Here is an 18,518-nt window from a genome sequence, read left to right as displayed (position 1 = left end):
GTGGCTTCCACAAGAGTTCACAGGAGGACTCATGCATGGAGATGCTCCCTTTTCTGCTCTGTCTAGTGCCGGTGGTCGCCGAGTCCCAAGGCTGGTGAGAAGTCCTTTGCCTGTGGTCTCGGAGCTGTGAGGGTTTGCCGTCCACGGTTTGCCTTGGCTGAGAAGGTGGGCAGTAGGCGCTGGAGACAGGGAGCCCTTCTCGCTGAAAGCCAAAGCACGGGGTGCATTGAGCGGAAGATCCCAGCCTGGAAATGCTGCGTTTAAATTCCCCAGCGTGGGTTGAAGGGGGTCAGCGCACTGGTATGCCGCCTATTGTACGATCTTCCTTCTAATTTTACAGACACATCATTTTCTTCATCTGATAATTTGTTTCAAGGACCAGAAAAGTGAGTCTGTGGTATTTGCCCCCGCCGCCGAAAGAAAAACCTGGGGACCTCCCAAGAGCTTATTATAGAGTTGTAAGGACCTACGTGAAGCCAGGGGTATTTGGTGTCAGGGGCTCATTACAAAAGGAGATACTTACTACGGTATTCATTTAAAAATGGACAGTTTTACTTAAAAATGCTGAGTTTGGAAAATACTGACTGCAGCACATTAGTGGTTTTTGGGTCCCGATCTCTGCAAATGCCTGAAGAGGAGATTAAATGTTTCTTCACAGGGGTAGTTGTAATGACTTCGGTGTGATTACTCATGTGAATATTTTCCATAGCATGACCGTAAAGTACAAACATTTGGGATAACATGTAATCTAGGGAGGTGGGGAGAATTCTTTTGTCACCTCTTTTGAATAGCAGCAGCAGAGCAAAAATAACATTAATACCTCCAATAAAAGAAAAAAAATATTTAACACTACCTTTGCAATGTGAAACTATTTGACACGTAAAAATGTACCCGCTGAACTCATAGGGTCTCACATTTAGGATTTTTGCTCATTTCTGATTGTTGCTTAGGGTTTTTGTTTGGGTGTGTGGTTTTGTTGGGTTTTTTTTGTTTGTTTGTTTTTGTTTTGTTTTGTTTTGTTTTTTTTTAATGTTCCTCATGGAATAATTCGGTGTGGCAAATAACGTAGCATGAAATAGTCATAGCGGGCTTTCTTTCTGTTGGTATCATTCCTTAAGACTGGGTCCACCCATAAGAATGATTTCCCAATTTTGGCTTATAGTATTGGGCTATAAGTAACAGGTAGTAAAAAGGACAGCATCAAAAGCAGCGTGGCCAGCAGGGCGAGGGAGGGGATTCCGCCCCTCTACTCCACTATGGTGAGTACCACCTGCAGTGCTGCCTCCAGCTCGGGGGCCCCCAACACAAGAAGGACATGGACCTGTTGGAGTGGGTCCAGAGGAGGGGCACGAAGATGCTCCGAGGGCTGGAGCACCTCTGCTGTGAGGACAGGCTGAGAGAGTTGGGGGTGTTCAGCCTGGAGGAGAGAAGGCTCCGGGGAGACCTTAGAGCCCCTTCCAGTACATAAAGGGGCTACAGGAAAGCTGGGGGGGGCTCTTGATCAGGGAGGGGAGCGATAGGACGAGGGGTAATGGTCTTAAACTGGAAGAGTGTTGGTTTAGATTAGGTATTAGGAAGAAATTCTTGACCGTGGGGGTGTTGAGACACTGTCCCAGGTTTCCCAGAGAAGCTGTGTATGCCCCATCCCTGGAAAACTTTAAGGTCAAGTTGGACAGGGCTCTGAGCAACCTGATCTAGTTGAAGATGCCCTTACTCATCACAGGGGGTTTGGAACTAGGTGATCTTTAAAGTTCCCTTCCAACCCAAACTATTCTATGATTCTATGAGCTGGGCGCTCTGTAAGTAATGTAAGGAACACCAAGAAGAATGATGCTTGTTTCAGAGAGGCCTTTCTTACACCATCTTATACGGTGGTTTGAGAAGTAGTTACTTGGAAATCTTTCTCTGCCCAGATCTGCTCATCCTGTTTCACAGGATGAAACGAGCTGAATGAAGAGCTCCTCAGTGCGCCCCCATGACTTACCTCATGTTGACACGAGCTATTACGGGGTGTCCCCAAGAACTGCTGAGCTGTGCGTGTCCTTAAGGTGGCAAAAATGCCAGGAGCGATGGGGACGGAGGAAGGTCTTGCTCCTGCAGATCAGGGTGTAAGGTCCAGACCAAAGGACCTTGGCTATTGTGTTGGCAATTCGTTGGGGTAATGAGAGGGGAAGCTGAGCATGTTAGGGACTGCGCCCTTGGTCGGTGTGCTTGTGTGCAAGACAGGCTGAGGACAGCGTTAGGAACACGCCAATTTTGGGGTGGCCGGGTGAGGAGGAGGAAGAAATTTTTGAATAATTAGTCCTTTGCAATAGCTTTTCCTTGCTGAGGTGGCTGCAGCACCATTGAATGTCAGTCTCAAAAATCACACCCTTGTTTGTTTTCTTGCATCTGCTAGCGTGGCTCGGCCAGATCACCTCCTGCAGAGGCAATGCGCCTTGTGGAAAGCTGCGTCCTAGGAGAAGGCTTTTGTATCAAAACGGGGGGCTTTGGGATAACTGATCCCTCACACTCCAATCTGCTGGACTATGCACAAAACCAGATTTTTGGCAGAGCATTTATTGCACTGATAACCTGCAGAAGCAAAGTAGGATTTTATATTGAGGAGGATTTATGCCGTAACTGCATGCAAGGGAATAAGGCCTTTGAGCTTAAGAAAAATAAAACTTTTAGAAGGAAATCATAATGTCAGAGCTTAGTCCTTGGCGTGACCCAGCTGGCCCAGCCAGCCAGATCGGTGGCAGGGAGACAGCATCGCTGTATGGGACGTGTCTAGTGTCAACTCAGTGCTATGGAGAACAGGGGGAGGAGAGAATGGAAAGAAAGGATTTGGACAGAAATAGTAAAAGAGAAAAGAACAGTAGCGATATACATTCGTTTGGAGACAACAGACTATTTTAAGTCATCCTCTGAGTCTTCTTCATATATGTGTGTGTACTGTGCTGTGGCGGTGACTCTGCCCCGATGTGGCTGAGGTTTCGGTGCTTCGGCCTTTGTGTGAGCAGTATCTTTGAAGAGACCTTCTGCCTTGAAGATTTAGAAATAATTTGTGAGCTTAATGTGATTTTGAATATAGAGTATTTAATGGTCAAAAATTGAACAGAGTAGGCAAGGAGTGGCTTCTTGAGGAGATGGGTTTTATCATGGGATTTTGGGTTCCCAGTATATCAGTGGGCTCCTTTCCCTCCAAACTATCCTTCCCCATTAAAAAGGTAAGGTGTATTAGCGTGGAATCCAGTGACTTTCCTTGTCGTCACGTAGGGTTGCTCTGCTGAGTATTTTGGAGGATTTATCCCCGTGTGGTTCTGTTGGCATTATGGGTACTCACACTCTGCTTCTAAAACAGTGGCAGAACTTTATAAAATCGGGCCTTTATGTTTGCTTTGGCTGAACTTTTTTTATTCCAGGGCAGCAGTCTAGCAAAGTGCATCTTCTCTTGCACCATTCTATAAACCATACTGGTTTTGCCCTGGCTCTTTCGTTTCTGTCTTTGTCCAGCTTAGTTGCCTTGTGGAAGCGAAGATATGCGCGTCTTTGCTGGCCGACTGGTAAAGCCTGGCTCATTTTGCTCTAAGCCCTTTCTTGAGTTTACGTTACAAAAGGTAAAACCCTTTGACGCAGCGCTATTATGGGTGTAATTATCTCGGTGAAGAACACAGGGTGGTTAAGTGCTGCTGTCAAGCTCTTTTAGACTTATCTGACAGGTGAAGAAGGATAAGAAATAGCCAGATTTTGCTCCTGTGACCGTGTTCAAAGGTGCTACAGGACCTTCCTCCTCCTGCTTTTTCTCTCCTGCAAAATACACAACTTTTTGGCCTCGACACCCTCTTCCCCCCCCCGCAGCCACGTGCGCAGTGCCAGCTCGACCAGGAATGCTTGATGTAATCTTCGGAAATTAGGCACGTAGGTGTGTTGTCATTATTAGCCTGCTAGTGGCCGTTTAGCTATTTTATCTCAGTTATAATTAAAAGCGTGTTACCTGGAAGGGAGTGAGAGGAGGTGGGTCGGGAAGCTGGAGCTGGAGCTGGAGCTGGATCCAAGGCGGGATGCGTTTGGGCCTGCGGATGGCAAGTGTCTGGCAAAGACGGTGCCTGTAAGTGTCTTCTAGCTATCAGGCTGCCTTTATACTGAAAAAGGAGATTTCTGGCCCCAAAACATCCAATTTACACTGTTATTTGAAGAGGTTTTTTGCCACTTGGTGCAAACTTCTGCGTAGGTCTCCTCAAATCGCCCCCACCCCCCCCCAGTCAATGTATAGGGTGTTTCCGTCAAACTGAGACAAAGCATTTTCCTCCTAGAAAACTATTTCTTTTCTCCTACAGAGGGGTGAGAAGGTGCGTGGAGTTTAAATGTGACCTGCAAAGCGTGTCTGCTTGGTTTAAAGTATTTTGTTTTAGGATCTCACACAATCCACAGCTTTCCTTGTTGGCTGTGACCTCGTGAGCTCTTCAGGCCTCAGGGAAACGAACCGTGTCTTCATTTCAACCTCTTTCATCTACAAGATGAAAATAAAGTCGAAGTCTTTGTTGCGGGCCCTTCTATTATTATAGCTTTCCCTTGGAGTGAATTTGTCAGGGACGTTGATGGAGAGCTCTTGAAAATGGGTGGTGTTCTCTGGCTCCCTGTTTACACATCCCTGGAAGATCTATGGATAGAGGACGCTAAGCAAGCGCAAAATTGCATTGAGAGGTCGGGAAATCCCTTCTGTCTAAACAAGTGCGTTTGAAATGGTGGAAATTTATTTGTAGGGGTAAAATGGCCACCCTTTTAAAAATAGCTAGTGGTGTCATCGAGGGAGTGGTAAATGTTGTCGCATCCTGAAGTGATGAGGAAGGTAAACCAAAGCCTTCCTTGCCAAAGGCGTGCAGGACAGCAATGTCCTTCCCTTTGCAGAAAACCACCCAACCTTGTGGCTACTTGTGATGGGCCAGATGCGGCCTTCTGCCAGAAATTAGTAACGATTTAGAGAAGAACCAAAGTTTGCCTCTGAATGGGGCAATAATGGCGTAAATGAGATTTTTGGAATGTTTTTATAAACTATTTTAACAAGTGCCAAGTGAATTCTTTTCTTTAAATGAAATTGTGGAACGAGTTGTTTCTGGCAGAAAATGAAACCTCGTTTCTTTAGTGAGGGGGAAGGGAGCTGGGACAGTAGTGACAAACCCAGAAAGATGCTGAACATCTGCATGTCTCCGGTGAGGAAGGAAATTGGCTGTAGCTGTTGTCGCGGAAGGGGTGCTGCTTCTCATAACCCAGAGGAAAGGGTGTGAAACGTGGTAATAATTGTAGGAAGCAATTGTCATCGTTGTTCTGGCTGGACTGCGCCCTACACAGCTTACGGGAATAAACACAGATCTCTCTGAATCTCGTCGCTGCGCGGGTTCAGCCTCGTGGTGCAACGAGAAAGGAAATAATGAAGTAAAAGGGATCTTGGCAGGCGCCGGTTTTCTTCTACGGAGAGGTGGGAAGGCGAGCAGAATTTATATTGTACCCCTGCAAAATGGGTATGTTTGGTTTGAAGTATTTCAGGGTCAGGCAGAAGGCAAAACTCCTGACTTCTTGTGCCTGTGGGCTACCTCTCTTTGGGGTTCTGGTATTAACACTATATAAAAATTTCTCAAGATGCTTTTTTTAGGCCAGGTCAGTACTTTTCACCATCCGTGTTCGGCTGCTTTGCTTTTGACTCTCCTCTTTTCATATCCCCTGATCTTCCTTGACCTCTCTGGCTGTCCTGCCAGCACCTCCTTGGTTCAGTTCTTGCTGCCCCATTCCTGGGCTGCCCTGCACATTCCTGTTGGCTTTGTTATTAGTCATTGTGTATTAGTACAGCCTGCTGTACTCCAGCCTGCTCCAGGGTCTCAGCTACCTGCTCACCTCTTCCCCCTTGTTCACCTCTTTCTATTTAGCCTTTCATTTCTTTTCTCGCGACGTTCCTCTCCGCATAGCTTACTGGTGGTATGAACCACCTCCTTCCCCTCCCTCCCAAACACCTTTTCTTAATCGTAGAATCCCAAGTTGGAAGGGACCTCAAGGATCATCTGGTCCATCCTTTCTTGGCAAAAGCACGGTCTAGCCAAGATGGCCCAGCACCCCGACCAGCCGGATCCTAAAAGTGACCAATGGCGGGGAATCCCTTCACCATTGGGTTCTGGGCCATCTTGGCTAGACCGTGCTTTTGCCAAGAACGGTTGGACCAGATGAACCTTGAGGTCCCTTACAACCTGGGATTCTGTGACTCTATGATTTTTACCAGTCCCATCCCATTTGGGCATTTAGTGAGTAATTCTTCAGTCTCTGCCTCTTGCTCATCCCATGCCTCCAGACTACGTGTCCAATCTTTAGGTACAAACCTTCGAGGAAATCTAATTCAGTCTTTACGAGCTCAGACCTTTGCAGGCTGTAATTACTTCTCGCTGTCATCGCCGAGACCTCCTTCCTGCTGGCTTACCTGACGCAGGCACGCACGCACACACGCGTACATATACAGCATCCCGGTTCCCCCAGGTCTCTTTAGCCTGTGCAACCATCAGATCACCTGCGCCGGATCTTTGCTGTCGCTGCCTCTTGGCACGCCGCCTTCAGCCGCTCTGGGCTCTGCCTAATTCTCCTCCCGTCTGCTGAGCAGGTATTGTCCCCTACGTTACCCCTCCCTGTCAAGCTGGCGAGGAAGGGGTCGCTTTTGTGTGTCTGCAGCATCTTTCTGGGTTGGCCGGGCCTTTCTTTTGCCGTATTGAAATACCCTCGGTGGTTGACTTCTCTGAACGTCTTCATAATCTTTGCGTGGAGATCTCTTTCAGCATCTCCCGCCCCCTATTAACACCCAACCTCACAATAACTGCGCGGTTTTTGTTGTTCCCTTAGTTCTCCTGTGGTCTCAGGCAGGCAGGCACCCTTCTAGGTAAGGGTGCTTTCACACTTCAGTGTCTGTCCTGAGAAGGACACGGCGTCCTATTTGGTACCGAATTATTTATTAACAACTCTGGTGAACTCATCCCTAGTGTGACATTGCCTATCAGCGAGGTTAAACTCCTGTACTGAACTTTGTAAGGGGAAAAAAAAAAAAAAAAAAAAAAAAAAAAAAAGAAAGCACTTTGGAAATGAATTGCAGGGGCATCTGTGAATTTATGGAGGGCATAAAAAGAAGGTAGGCTTTCTTGGAGAAACAGCCTTTTGTCAATGGACCTGCTTTCCCCCCCCCTGCTAAACACACAGTGACCAGGCTGACCTGACCGGCTTTCAGTTTTGTTCCGTCTGAACGGGCTCGCTCGACGCTGTTTCTTGGGTTAAATGCTTCCACCGTTAAAATACAGAGGAGGAAAAGCCCCTGGATGTGCGGCATGAAGTAAGGTTGCTGCGTTCACTCTGGTTTGGACACGCTTGGCTGATCTCAGTGTCGTTGGAGCAGTTGTGGTTGTCACCCTCTGCTTTCTCCCTGCCTCTCCTTGGAGGCCCTCTGGCAGGTCTCCAAGGGCAGAGTTTGCAATCCAGAAGGAGCTGATCCTGGGTTTGAGAGCAGAAACACGAGGAAGTGTCATTTTAAACATAGAAAATATCTCCATGTATCCAACCCATCAGCACGGAGCATCCAGCTGAAGGCTCCCCTCTCCTGTCCTTCGTCTCCCGGTTCATTTTCCCCATTTCACAGGAGCTTGGTGTACACGAGGTCATGTGCTTCAAGCGGTGGGGCAGCAGAACAAAGCAGTTTGCAAAGGAAATAAAAGTGGTTTATAGCCGGTTTTCGTTTGTATTTTCTTTTATTTGGTAAGCTGTACAACGCTTACTAATAAAAGACTTGCTAGTTCTTGTAGTGCAGACACCAAATTATTCAATCTCAGAATCTCGGATTTTGCTAAAGAATAATTAGTGTGGGCAGTATCTTCCTGACACGTGCTGGAGATGTAATCAGGAGCCAAGGTGCTCATAGCAAAGGCTTTGTTAAAGCATACTTTAAAATACCATCTTACCAGGAATGGAAAGAGCCTGTAGTCATATTAAAAAAAAAAAAAAAAAAAAAAAATTCTCTTGGAAGCTGAGAGGTTTGGGAAGGTGGGATCAGGTCCATGTAGTGTTAGAGACTGTGCTCCTCATCTGCTGGGCTTACCCTTGGTTAAATTCTCAGCGTAGAGCCTCATAACGTAGCGTCAGCAGAAACGCAGGCAAAGCTTAAAGGATTACTCTGATTAATATGAGGATGCGAGTTTTTGGGGTTTGTTTGTTGCGTTAGAGCTGAAGGAGTCGTTTGGGTGCTTAGCTTGGACTCGTGCCCACGTCTAACCATATGGTACAGCAGTCGATGGAATGCAGATAATAACTTCATTTTCTCTGCTATTTAGGTTCAAACTTGTGCTAACAGGTCCCCTCCCAAGCTTTGTTTCAACCCACTGTTGTGAACCTAGTAAGGAAATTCATCTCTCCGTGCCTCAGTTTCCCCGTAGAGCGAGCGGCAATAATAATACGCTGCTTCTCTTGTGATGTGTTTGGAGCATACGGATGAAACACACCAAATGTGAGCTTGCCATTTAATTATCGGGCTTATTGCTTGTACTCAATTTGCCTGACCGTGCGATGGGAACATCCGTGGTCGGGAAACCTGGACTTCCCTGGTCTGCGTGGGTGCTAGCCTGCCCGGCTGGGCTGTGACCCACAGCGCTGGCAAACACAGCTGGCATTAGTCAGCCGGCCGCTTCGAAGGGTGAGGGTGGTGAGAAGGGAGTGAAAACTTACGGGGGAGAAAGCACACTTCCAACCTGAATAAAGGAAATTCTTCCTCTTCTGACCGGGGAGCCGGAATACATGGCTGCTTCCTAGAGAATTCGAAGCTGCGTTAAGGTTTCAAAAGAGCAGAAGTGAGTCAAACCAGCCGATCCACGTAAACTGGTGTCATAGGCATGTGGTGAAATCCGCGTCCATCATTGCTTTGTGGGGTTGGTGAAGGTGTATTGGAGTCCCTGTTTCCCCAGGTGCTACGGGAACAATGGGAACGGTAATTTCGCTTTCCCTGACGAATGGCTGATTGAACGACCCTTCAGATTTGGGGTCCTAAGACATGTTCTGTGAATGCAGAGAGAGTGTCTTTACTGCTTTTTACTGGATCAAACTTAAAATGGGAGGAATCTGCTTTGGAAGGGACTTTGAAATTTTGGAGGCAGGCTAAGCTGACCCCTGGCGCGTGGATAGTAATGTGCGTGTTATCCAGATGTGTCATGATCTTCTGAGGATAGGTACAGATATTATAAGTATATTAGATATTACATGTATATTTTAAATATTTCTGTTTAAAAGTAAATGTTTAAACCCTGCAAATAAACCAGAAGCTTAGAAAAAAGGTAACATGGAGCAATTGTGCAAAGAATTGTATCGTGCTGTAGCATTACACCAACCGTACCGAGCCCATAGGCCAAGGCTTATGCCTTGGATTTAAGGAGTATATGACGTGTCCTGGTCTCACTGTAGAAACTGCATGTGGGAGGAGACAGTTTCAAGATGCAAGACCTCTCGTCGTTAGTGATTCCTCAGTCTCCCGACTCTAAGGCTGCTCGGCCTGAAAGCGCCAGGCAAACAATGAGGTCATTTTAAGGGGTTTGGAGCTGATAATTCAGTCAGGTAACTTTTGTAATGTCGTCGAGGAGAAATCTGACTGCAGAGCAAGGTGTTACTCCACGAAAAGTTTGGGGAGCTGACAGCGGTCCAAAAAGTTTGCATAGATATAAATATAAGAGCGCAGTTAGGCAAAATGAATATTAAGTATAAATAGTTCAGAGTGCCCCCACCTTTTAAAAGCCCTAAGGTGCTTTGCCATCCAGCAGCTGATGAAATCTTCGCTCTCTCTTTCGTGTTTTTGTCCTGTTGCCTCGCATCTTTCATTTGATTTCTTTGTGCTTATCCAGTTTATGCCAATAGTGGTATCTTCTACTAACAAAGTTATGTCCTTCAGATAGAATGGAGAGCCCTGATTTCTCCTTTAGGTAGGTGAGGTACCAATTCATTGATGTGGTCCGAAAAAAATCTCAGAGTATTACCCCTGAGGTCTGCGAGCTAGTTTCAGTCTGACCATTTTCCTGCATAGTGTGACCCACCCCCTGTATTATTTGCTTCCCCCCCACTTTTCTCCTTTTCCAGTTTCACTGCTGTTTTGCTTTCCTGTTGTGTGGAGATGATGCTGACGATATTTTCTTTTCTGCATGTGTAAGCCGCCTTCTTCCCTCCTCCCTCCCTGTATCACGGCTGTTGTCTCGTCCAGCTGACTGTCCCCCATGGTTTCTATGTGAAATGGAAGTCGTTAAATGTAAATTTAACGACTCAACAGCACTTAAAAATTTAAGTACATATAATGAAAATGTTTTGGCTGTAAAAGAACAAGGGGAAAGTGACCCTGTACTTGGTTTTGTCGCCATAAGCAATTGCTTGTTTATCTGAATGGCCTGAATAACTTTGATCTAGATTCTGCTAATGCGTATGCTCTGCAGATACCTGGCTTGGGAGAACTATTTGTGCACCAAGTAATTCCTGACGATAACAAAGTTTTTGTGCAGGAACGGTGTTAGAATATCCCACAATAACTTTTTCAAGCACCTAGCCTACACGCAATGATTTTTTTTTTTTTTTTTAATGTTATGCTTAAAACCCAAACCCAGAACTTGTTTTTCAGTATTAGTTAAATATTTTCTCGGTGTGCAAGCTGTCTTTCTAATTCAGACTGAAGTCACTGTAGCATAAAATCACAGCGCAGAAAGCCAGAAATATGCAGGATCTGGGCCATTATTGTACACAGTGAGGGAGGAAAACCCTGAAACATCCCATGCTTAAAAGCTCCCATTCAGCAAGCCCTCAATTTAATACCTCGTGTCCTCATTTGTGTTGTGTGGGACAGTGTTTATATGCCAAGAAAGTGGATGGACTTGCTCCCGCCCATTATTTTGATGTTGAAAAGACAATATCACGTCTGGTTCCTCTGCATATGTTTCTCCCAAGGAAGCGAGGTGTCATAGTCTGGTGGGGTGAGTGAGAAGTGGAACCGAAAGCATCGGTCGCCGCATCCGCAGCTGGTGGGCAGCTCCATGCCTTGCTGTGGTCTAGACCAGATTTTTCTTGGCAGATGTTTCCCACTGGTGTTAGCAGTGATGATGGCGAGCGTGTCAGCGAGGCTTACTGACTCATTAGTCATGTCACTTAGGTCATTACCGCTGGCCTCAGGAGCCCTCCTTTCTTGGCCCTGCCAGCCACCTCCACCTCATGGGAGAGGTATGTTGGGAAGTGCTCAGCTGTAAAATGGTAGGGTAGAGGCAGTCTGGGCGTGTACTGTTTGGTTTTTTTTTAAATCTCTTTATTTTTATTTTTTTTTCTCTGCTTAATACCTTTTCCAATATTTTCCGAAGGTCAGGAGCTGCAGAATGCTTGCTGTCAAGCTTGCACTTGTTCTGCTGCTTTTGAAATCAGAGCTAGTTTTGCCTTCTTCCAGACTACTCGAATGACTGCAGGTCTTGGAGGTTTGGTGCTTCAGATCACTGAATAACTTACTGCTACTTGTGATGTATTATCCTGACTTTTGGGCATGATTCTGCAGGCTCGTTTCAGCGTCTGCTCTGTTTCTGAGGGACGCGTGCTCGGGAGGCAGCTTTGGTCCTTCTCCAGTAGGAAGAGCACGGCTCTCAGCGCTGCTGTCAAGGGCTCGACGTGGCCAGCTTGGTATTCCTCTACGGGGAAAACGAGCGAGGAGTTGAGAATTTACCTTGTAGCATCTGTAATGGTTTGGAGCTGTTTGAACACGTCCCAGGCTAGCCACCTTTTCAGGCCCTGAGATCCCGGGAATGGGTGCATGCCGGAAGTCCTATGGCATTGTAAGGCAAACGCCGTAGTCTCTGTGAATCACGTGCAATAACGTTTGCAGCTCCTGCATGGTTGGATGGACACAATGTCTTTACAACTCTGGCTAAGCCCTGTGATAGCTACTGGCAGCAAGAAGTTCGCTTAACTCGGGGAAAGAAAATTAAGTGCCACCGTGAGAAGTTCTTTGTGGGTCTTCTAGGCCTGGTTGTGCCTGGCCCTCCCTGAAAGCCCAGCCCAGAAAAAGTGTTGGGCTGTGAAGGATGTTGGAACAGGAGTTTCACCTCAACTCGGAGCTTCCATGTTTGAGGCCGCCTGGGGCAGTCACTCAGGTTGACTGCCACATGGATGGGCCACCTCTGAGCAGGCTTGGCAAGCCGGTGTGGCCACAACACCATTTTGCTGATCTTCACGTGAGCCCTCCGTGGTGCCGACGGCAGGAAGGCCGTCCCTTGCAGACTGCTCGCGCCGAGGTCAGGTTTTGCTGATACGCAGAAAACCAAATGGGGAGTGTGATGAGGTAAAAGCGTCTCCCATGGGAATGGAGCTGGAGTACAGATTTTGCACTGATTTGTATGGGCAGTGCTATCACCGTGACCCTTAAACACTGCTGTTTCCCTGCCGCTGCTGCTGGATGTCATTACTGACCAGGAAACAGGTGGAAAAAATGTCCAGGAAAATTGGACCAGTTTTTTGCAACAGGCAGTTTGGGTTTTGGCAGCTGGGGTGAGCAGGCATGTTTCCGTTCAGTATCTGTTTCTCCATGCAGGAAATCTGGTCTTTCAATCCCTTTGGCGCTTATCTGTGCATTAACTCAAATGCCCCAAATATTTCATAGCTGAGACAATATCAATAACAAAATAATGTTTAATTTCAATGTTGCAAAAACCTGAAGCAACATTTTTTGAATATTGCTCCCATCCAAACCGACTGGTGCCAAACCAGCACTACGTGTAGCTCCGCATCCCATGAGGTGGTGGTTAGAGAAAACGATAGCCCCTGTCCCTTACACGTTTGTCTTTGCCTCCTGCTTCCCTCTTTGGGTTTGGACACCCCTCGCGTTTCCCCATAACAAATCTTTCTGGTTCCTTTAATCACGGGAGTGATGCAAGTGAGCTGAAGGGTAGAGGCAGTCCTGTCCAACTCCCTTCACCTCCTTTCCCCCAAATTTGTGCCGACTTAAATGTGCTTTGTGTAACTGGCAGATGGGTAGGTTCCTGTGGAGTCAGGAATAAGAGGAGAGTCAGGAAACTCCTGAGTTAGGAAGACTGGTGGAATTTCTCAAGCTCTGCTCTCGTTTTCTAGATCAGGACAATTGCAGAGCGCTAACATTTGTGCTTAAGGCTCCTTGATCAAGATGAAGGCTAGAGCTGTGCAGCTATGAGCCCTGTGCCATTTTAGGGATGGAAGAACGAAGCAAGCCCCTGGAGGACAGGAGGGAGAACGCTCATCACAGGCCGCCTTGCTTCTGTTCTATTCTGTTGAATATCTTCATCAATGACATTGACAGTGGGATTGAGCGCATCCTCAGCAAGTTTGCCAATGACACCGAGCTGAGTGGTGCAGTTGACACGGCTGAGGGACAGGATGCCATCCAGAGGGACCTGGTCAGGCTCAAGAAGTGGGCCTGTGTGAAATGAACCTCATGAGGTTCAACAAGGCCAAGCGCAGGGTCCTACACCTGGGTCAGGGCAACCCCCGGTATCAGTACAGGCTGGGGGATGGAGAGACAGAGTGGCCCTGCTGAGAGGGACTTGGGGGTACTGGTGGGTGGAAAACTGGACATGAGCCGGCAATGTGCGCTCACAGCCCAGAAAGCCAACCCCATCCCGGGCTGCATCCCCAGCAGCGTGGCCAGCAGGGCGAGGGGGGGGTTCTGCCCCTCTGCTCAGCTCCGGGGAGACCCCACCTGCAGTGCTGCCTCCAGCTCTGGGGCCCCCAACATAAGAAGGACATGGACCTGTTGGAGCGGGTCCAGAGGAGGGTTGTGAAGACGACCCAAGGGCTGGAGCCCCTCTGCTGTGAGGACAGGCTGAGAGAGTTGGTGTTGTTCAGCCTGGGGAAGAGAAGGCTCTGGGGAGACCTTAGAGCCCCTTCCAGTACAAACTGCTGTGCAGCTTTTTCTTCCTCTGGACTGACCTGGACCGAGTTCTGTTTCTTCAGTGCTGAAAACTTATTTTTTCTTAAAAAAAAAAAAAAGAAAAAAGAAAGAAGCAATTCTAACTATATAAAGTTTATGAAACATTCAAGTTTTCAAAATGCAGTGTGTACAACACAGGTGTACATCCAATTTCAAACTTTTTTTTTTTTTTTATAGCGAGGAGGTCAGAGCTCTCCTGCAGTTATCAGCAGAGCTGTTCCTTTCAGTTCCCTTGAAAATGAGCAAATGCTTCTCTGTCTATAGTGACTTGCTAAATGTTACACTGCTGAAGCAGTTTGCATACACTGAACTGCTGTTGTGAACTGAAGAGATCTCCCCCTCCACACACCCCCCTCCCCCCCGTCTTTTTTTTAACCTGGTTGAACTGCCCTGGAGCAGAGATGAAAACTAAAATGACAGAAATACTCTGCAAGTGAGCAATCTAGGATTTCTTTTTTCTCCCTGCCTTGAATGACTAATCTGTAAAACCAGCTGGAATGAAAAGCATCCAGCTTCATGCTTGGAGAAAAGAAGTCTTTGGGTATTTTGCCGAGGAATTGCAGCAGCTGAGATTGGGAGCGGGCTGTAGGGCCCCTTTGCCCTTCCCACGTACCTACTGGTCAGTCTGGATTGACTTCAGTATTTTATGGCATGGGCTGAAAGAAGAGGCTGGTGGCAGAGCCCTGGTGCAGAAGCTGCAGGTGCTTGCTAAGCCTTCCTCCTCCTTGTCCTCGTCCTCCTCCTTGTCCTCCATCACTGGGTGCTGTGGCTGAGCTCGCTGAGCGCGGTGATGTGCGCGGCTCGAAAACGAGGGGCCACTCCTCTCCAAAGAATGTGCTCAGGAACACTGGCCCTATTAATTTATTTTATTTGGCATTATTCGAAAAAAACCCCAACCCAAGCCCAAACCCTCTGTTGTCAGGATTTTCTTTAAATAGCCAGTTCTGGAAACAGGAAATTCCTTTACCTCTGGAACCAGGAAACAGATCTGACTATTATGTATTTGTTTTAAATCTTTCAATTATCCGGTGCTGCCCCTCACCTCTGACTTTCTTTCTGCTGCTCAGCAAAATTCACGATTTATTTTTGATAAGCCGGTATCTGGGGGTATCGTGCAAGACTCGAGGGTACGCTGCCATGGAGTGATTCAATGTATTATGTTCTAAAGCTGGCGGGGCTGTGTCCACCGTGTTTGTTATATGTACGAACACAAGAAGTTCTGCTCACTGAGGTTTGATACAGAGGTATGGTCTGATGACTCAATAAAATAATAAGAAAGAAGGGAGAAAAATAAGAATTGGCATCACAGAACTAAATGAAGGACAAGATTTTAATTTTTTTAATTTTTTTTTTTTTTAAGGCTAATAATCAGAGCCTACTAACAAGAAAGCACATACCAGTGGAACTGGAGTACTTTTAGAAATCCAGGGCCAGAAGGGACTTCAAGATATCTTCTAATCCATCTCCTTGCCCCCAAGAAGGATAGATGTTTATCTTCAAAACCTCTGATGAGGGTGGTTTCACAACCCGTCAACAAATCCTGTGCCAGGCTTTCACTCTCCATGTAGTCAGAAAGATTTTCCTTAATACCCTCAAAACTTCTTAGGTGTAGAGTAGGGTTTTGGTTTTCACCATGCAGTAGAGCAACTGATGACCATCCTTTTTGTACAGTTATCTGGTCTCAGGTCTATATATTCTCTGGAGGTATTTGCCATGTGTTTTGGTGGCCTTTGCAAAAGCTGTCTGTCATTGACCCCTAATCTGTCTGCAGTCCTCCTGACTTTGGTGGTACTGCTGCCTCCTCGTTTATTCTATTTATTCCGCTTTTGTGGAATTTTCTTCTAAGCAGAGCACGGTGCTATTAGCTGTCCTGGGAATGTGTTGGCTCCTAAATAATCACAAGCGGGGCCACTGTGCCAAGTTCTGGCTTGGAGCAACTGTTTTTTCTGCTTCCAGACCTTGATGTAGCTCCAGAAAAATAAAGGTGTTTACGGATGCATTATGAATTAGCACCCTGCTTGCCAGCCCTTTGTAGCCAGGTCCCGGCTCCGGCAGGGTGCTGTGAACATGCTCGAGCCGGCGGGAGTCTCTCTGTTGATCCCGTGGCATCCGTGTCCAGACCTTTCTCCCTGCCGTGGTCCACTGGGTTGTTCTCAAAACCTTTTGGTAGCCTCTTCCACCCAGGGTGGGACTCATCTCTGCTCGCCCCAGCCCTGCCGCTGCCCTTAATGCTGAATTTGTTACCTCTCGCTTGTTCCCTCCAAGGCTGGCAGGTCATCGATGCCTCGCGCCCTCCGAAAGCAGCCCGAGATGCGCAGAGCTGCCGGGGTGGCAGAGCACCAGCCAGGTCTATTTGCCTGAGACGCCCCCGAGCCGGAGCTGGAGCCGGAGCCGGAGGGAGGAGGGCTCACCCCTCGGTCCCCGCACACAGCATCAGCATCCACCTGTTTGTAACCCTGTGTACGCTTAGCCCACTCCTCCCGTAAGGGTCTCGGGAACAGGGGTAGATAGGTAGTTGTTGAACACCGGTTTAGCCGTTAGGTGCAGCTATTAATTAACCCTTACACACCGCCAAGCAGAAAGTAGCTAACAAGCAGCTTTTAAAACTTGGGGAAGACTACCTTGTTCAGTAAGCGACCCCCCCAAATGTATCAACAGTTTTAATTCGCTGTTGGTTGGTACAGAATCTATACTATCTCATCCATATTTTAACCAGCACGCTGGTGCCGGGCACTGCTCAGCCCCGCAGCTTCCACCGGATCCCTGGCATCGGTCTGCTCCAGGACACAACTGCTTTTGATGTTAACTTTATTAGCTCTCGGCAAAAGATCCTAAAACAGTCGCCACCTTAGCAAGGAAATGAAACAAACCAGAAATAACTCTTTGTTTTAATTCCAGCGTAACGTGTCGGAGCAGTTTGAGTACGCTTTGGCTTGCTGAGTGGTAATGGAGATTTTTTTTCTGTGTTGGTTAATTTGAAAAATAGCGATCGATTGCAGGTGAAAGAAGAAAGATGGGTGTCTCTTCCAGATCCAATAGCTTTGTAGCTCACGGAGAGTCTGCACAGCCCGCGGACTGTTCTGATACCTCCTTGTTCTGAATTACTGTGATGCTTTTCCCTTTGAAATGTAACCAATGGGAAAAACAAAAAGTGATTAGCCACCGGTTGAAGATAAGCTTCCAAATGATGTCCCCAGAAATGTAAGGAAAAAGAACAAGAAATAACTATTTTTTTGTATCCAAAATAGTAGTGGTATTAGGTTTTGTCTCCATCAAGTTTCTTTGGAGCCGGTCGTGGTGTGTGGTTGAGTTTACCTGAGGTCGATGGGAGCTTTGCCGGTGATTTCATCACGTCTCGGTGCAGCTCTGTCATGGTGACAACTCATCTTTCCAGCTCGCTTGGGGAGCAAGTTGGAAATCCTGATTCCGATGCGGAGGAGCGGAGTAGCCAGCTAACCAGTCTGGCTGGGTGGTTTTGGTGTCGTCTTCCCGGATTGCAGAAAGGCAGCTGAATCCGTGAGTTTGATTCGGCGTCCCGGAGCCAGGGTGCTGTGTTTGTCCCTACATTTGGGTGGCAGCTCTTGGCAGCGTCACCTCACCCGGTGTGCTGAAGTCCTTTTGCACAGAGGCTGAATTTCCTACTTATACATCAATGACTTGCCGGGGCACCTCACCATGCACGTGAGCTGGGCTGGGGTGCAGTGCTCGCTCCAGCTGGTACTTCTTAGTAGCTCTGCCCAAGGATGTGGCTTGTGGCTGGAGCAGAGGAGGAGGGCTGCTGCCAGAGTCACCTCCCAGGCTGGCCAGACAGGTCTCCTGTGCTTCCTTCGCCTGAGAGTTTTATTCAGGCCTCGTAAAATTTATTTATTGCGTTAAAGTGGTGAGGCACTGGCCCAGGTTGCCCAGAGAAGCTGTGGCTGCCCCATCCCTGGAGGTGTTCAAGGCCAGGCTGGACGGGGCTTGGAGCAACCTGGGCTGGTGGGAGGTGTCCCTGCCCATGGCAGGGGGGTTGGAACTAGGTGGTCTTTAAGGTCCCTTCCAACTCTAACATATCCTATGAGGACAGGCTGAGAGAGTTGGGGTTGTTCAGCCTGGAGAAGAGAAGGCTCTGGGGAGACCTTAGAGCCCCTTCCAGTGCCTAAAGGGGCTCCAGGAAAGCTGGGGAGGGACTCGATAAGGGAGTGGAGAGGTAGGACAAGGGGTAACGGTTTTAAACTGAAATAGGGTAGATTTAGATGAGATATTAGGGAGAAATTTTTCACTCTGAGGGTGGTGAGCCCCTGGCCCAGGTTGCCCCGAGAAGCTGTGGCTGCCCCATCCCTGGAGGTGTTCAAGGCCAGGCTGGACGGGGCTTGGAGCAACCTGGGCTGGTGGGAGGTGTCCCTGCCCATGGCAGGGGTGTTGGAACCGGATGATCTTCAAGGTGCCTTCCAACCTAAACCATTCTATGATTCTATGATTCCCATCAATGTATATGAAGGTGTTAATCATCCTCATTTTCCCCAAGTGCTGAGCACTGAGCACAGTCTCCCGGACCGCAGCGTGTTTTTCTAAT

The sequence above is a fragment of the Vanellus vanellus genome (genome assembly GCF_965231255.1).
Source record: "Vanellus vanellus genome assembly, chromosome: 4".
Lineage (NCBI taxonomy): Eukaryota > Metazoa > Chordata > Aves > Charadriiformes > Charadriidae > Vanellus > Vanellus vanellus.
Note: the sequence above shows the minus strand (reverse complement) of the source record.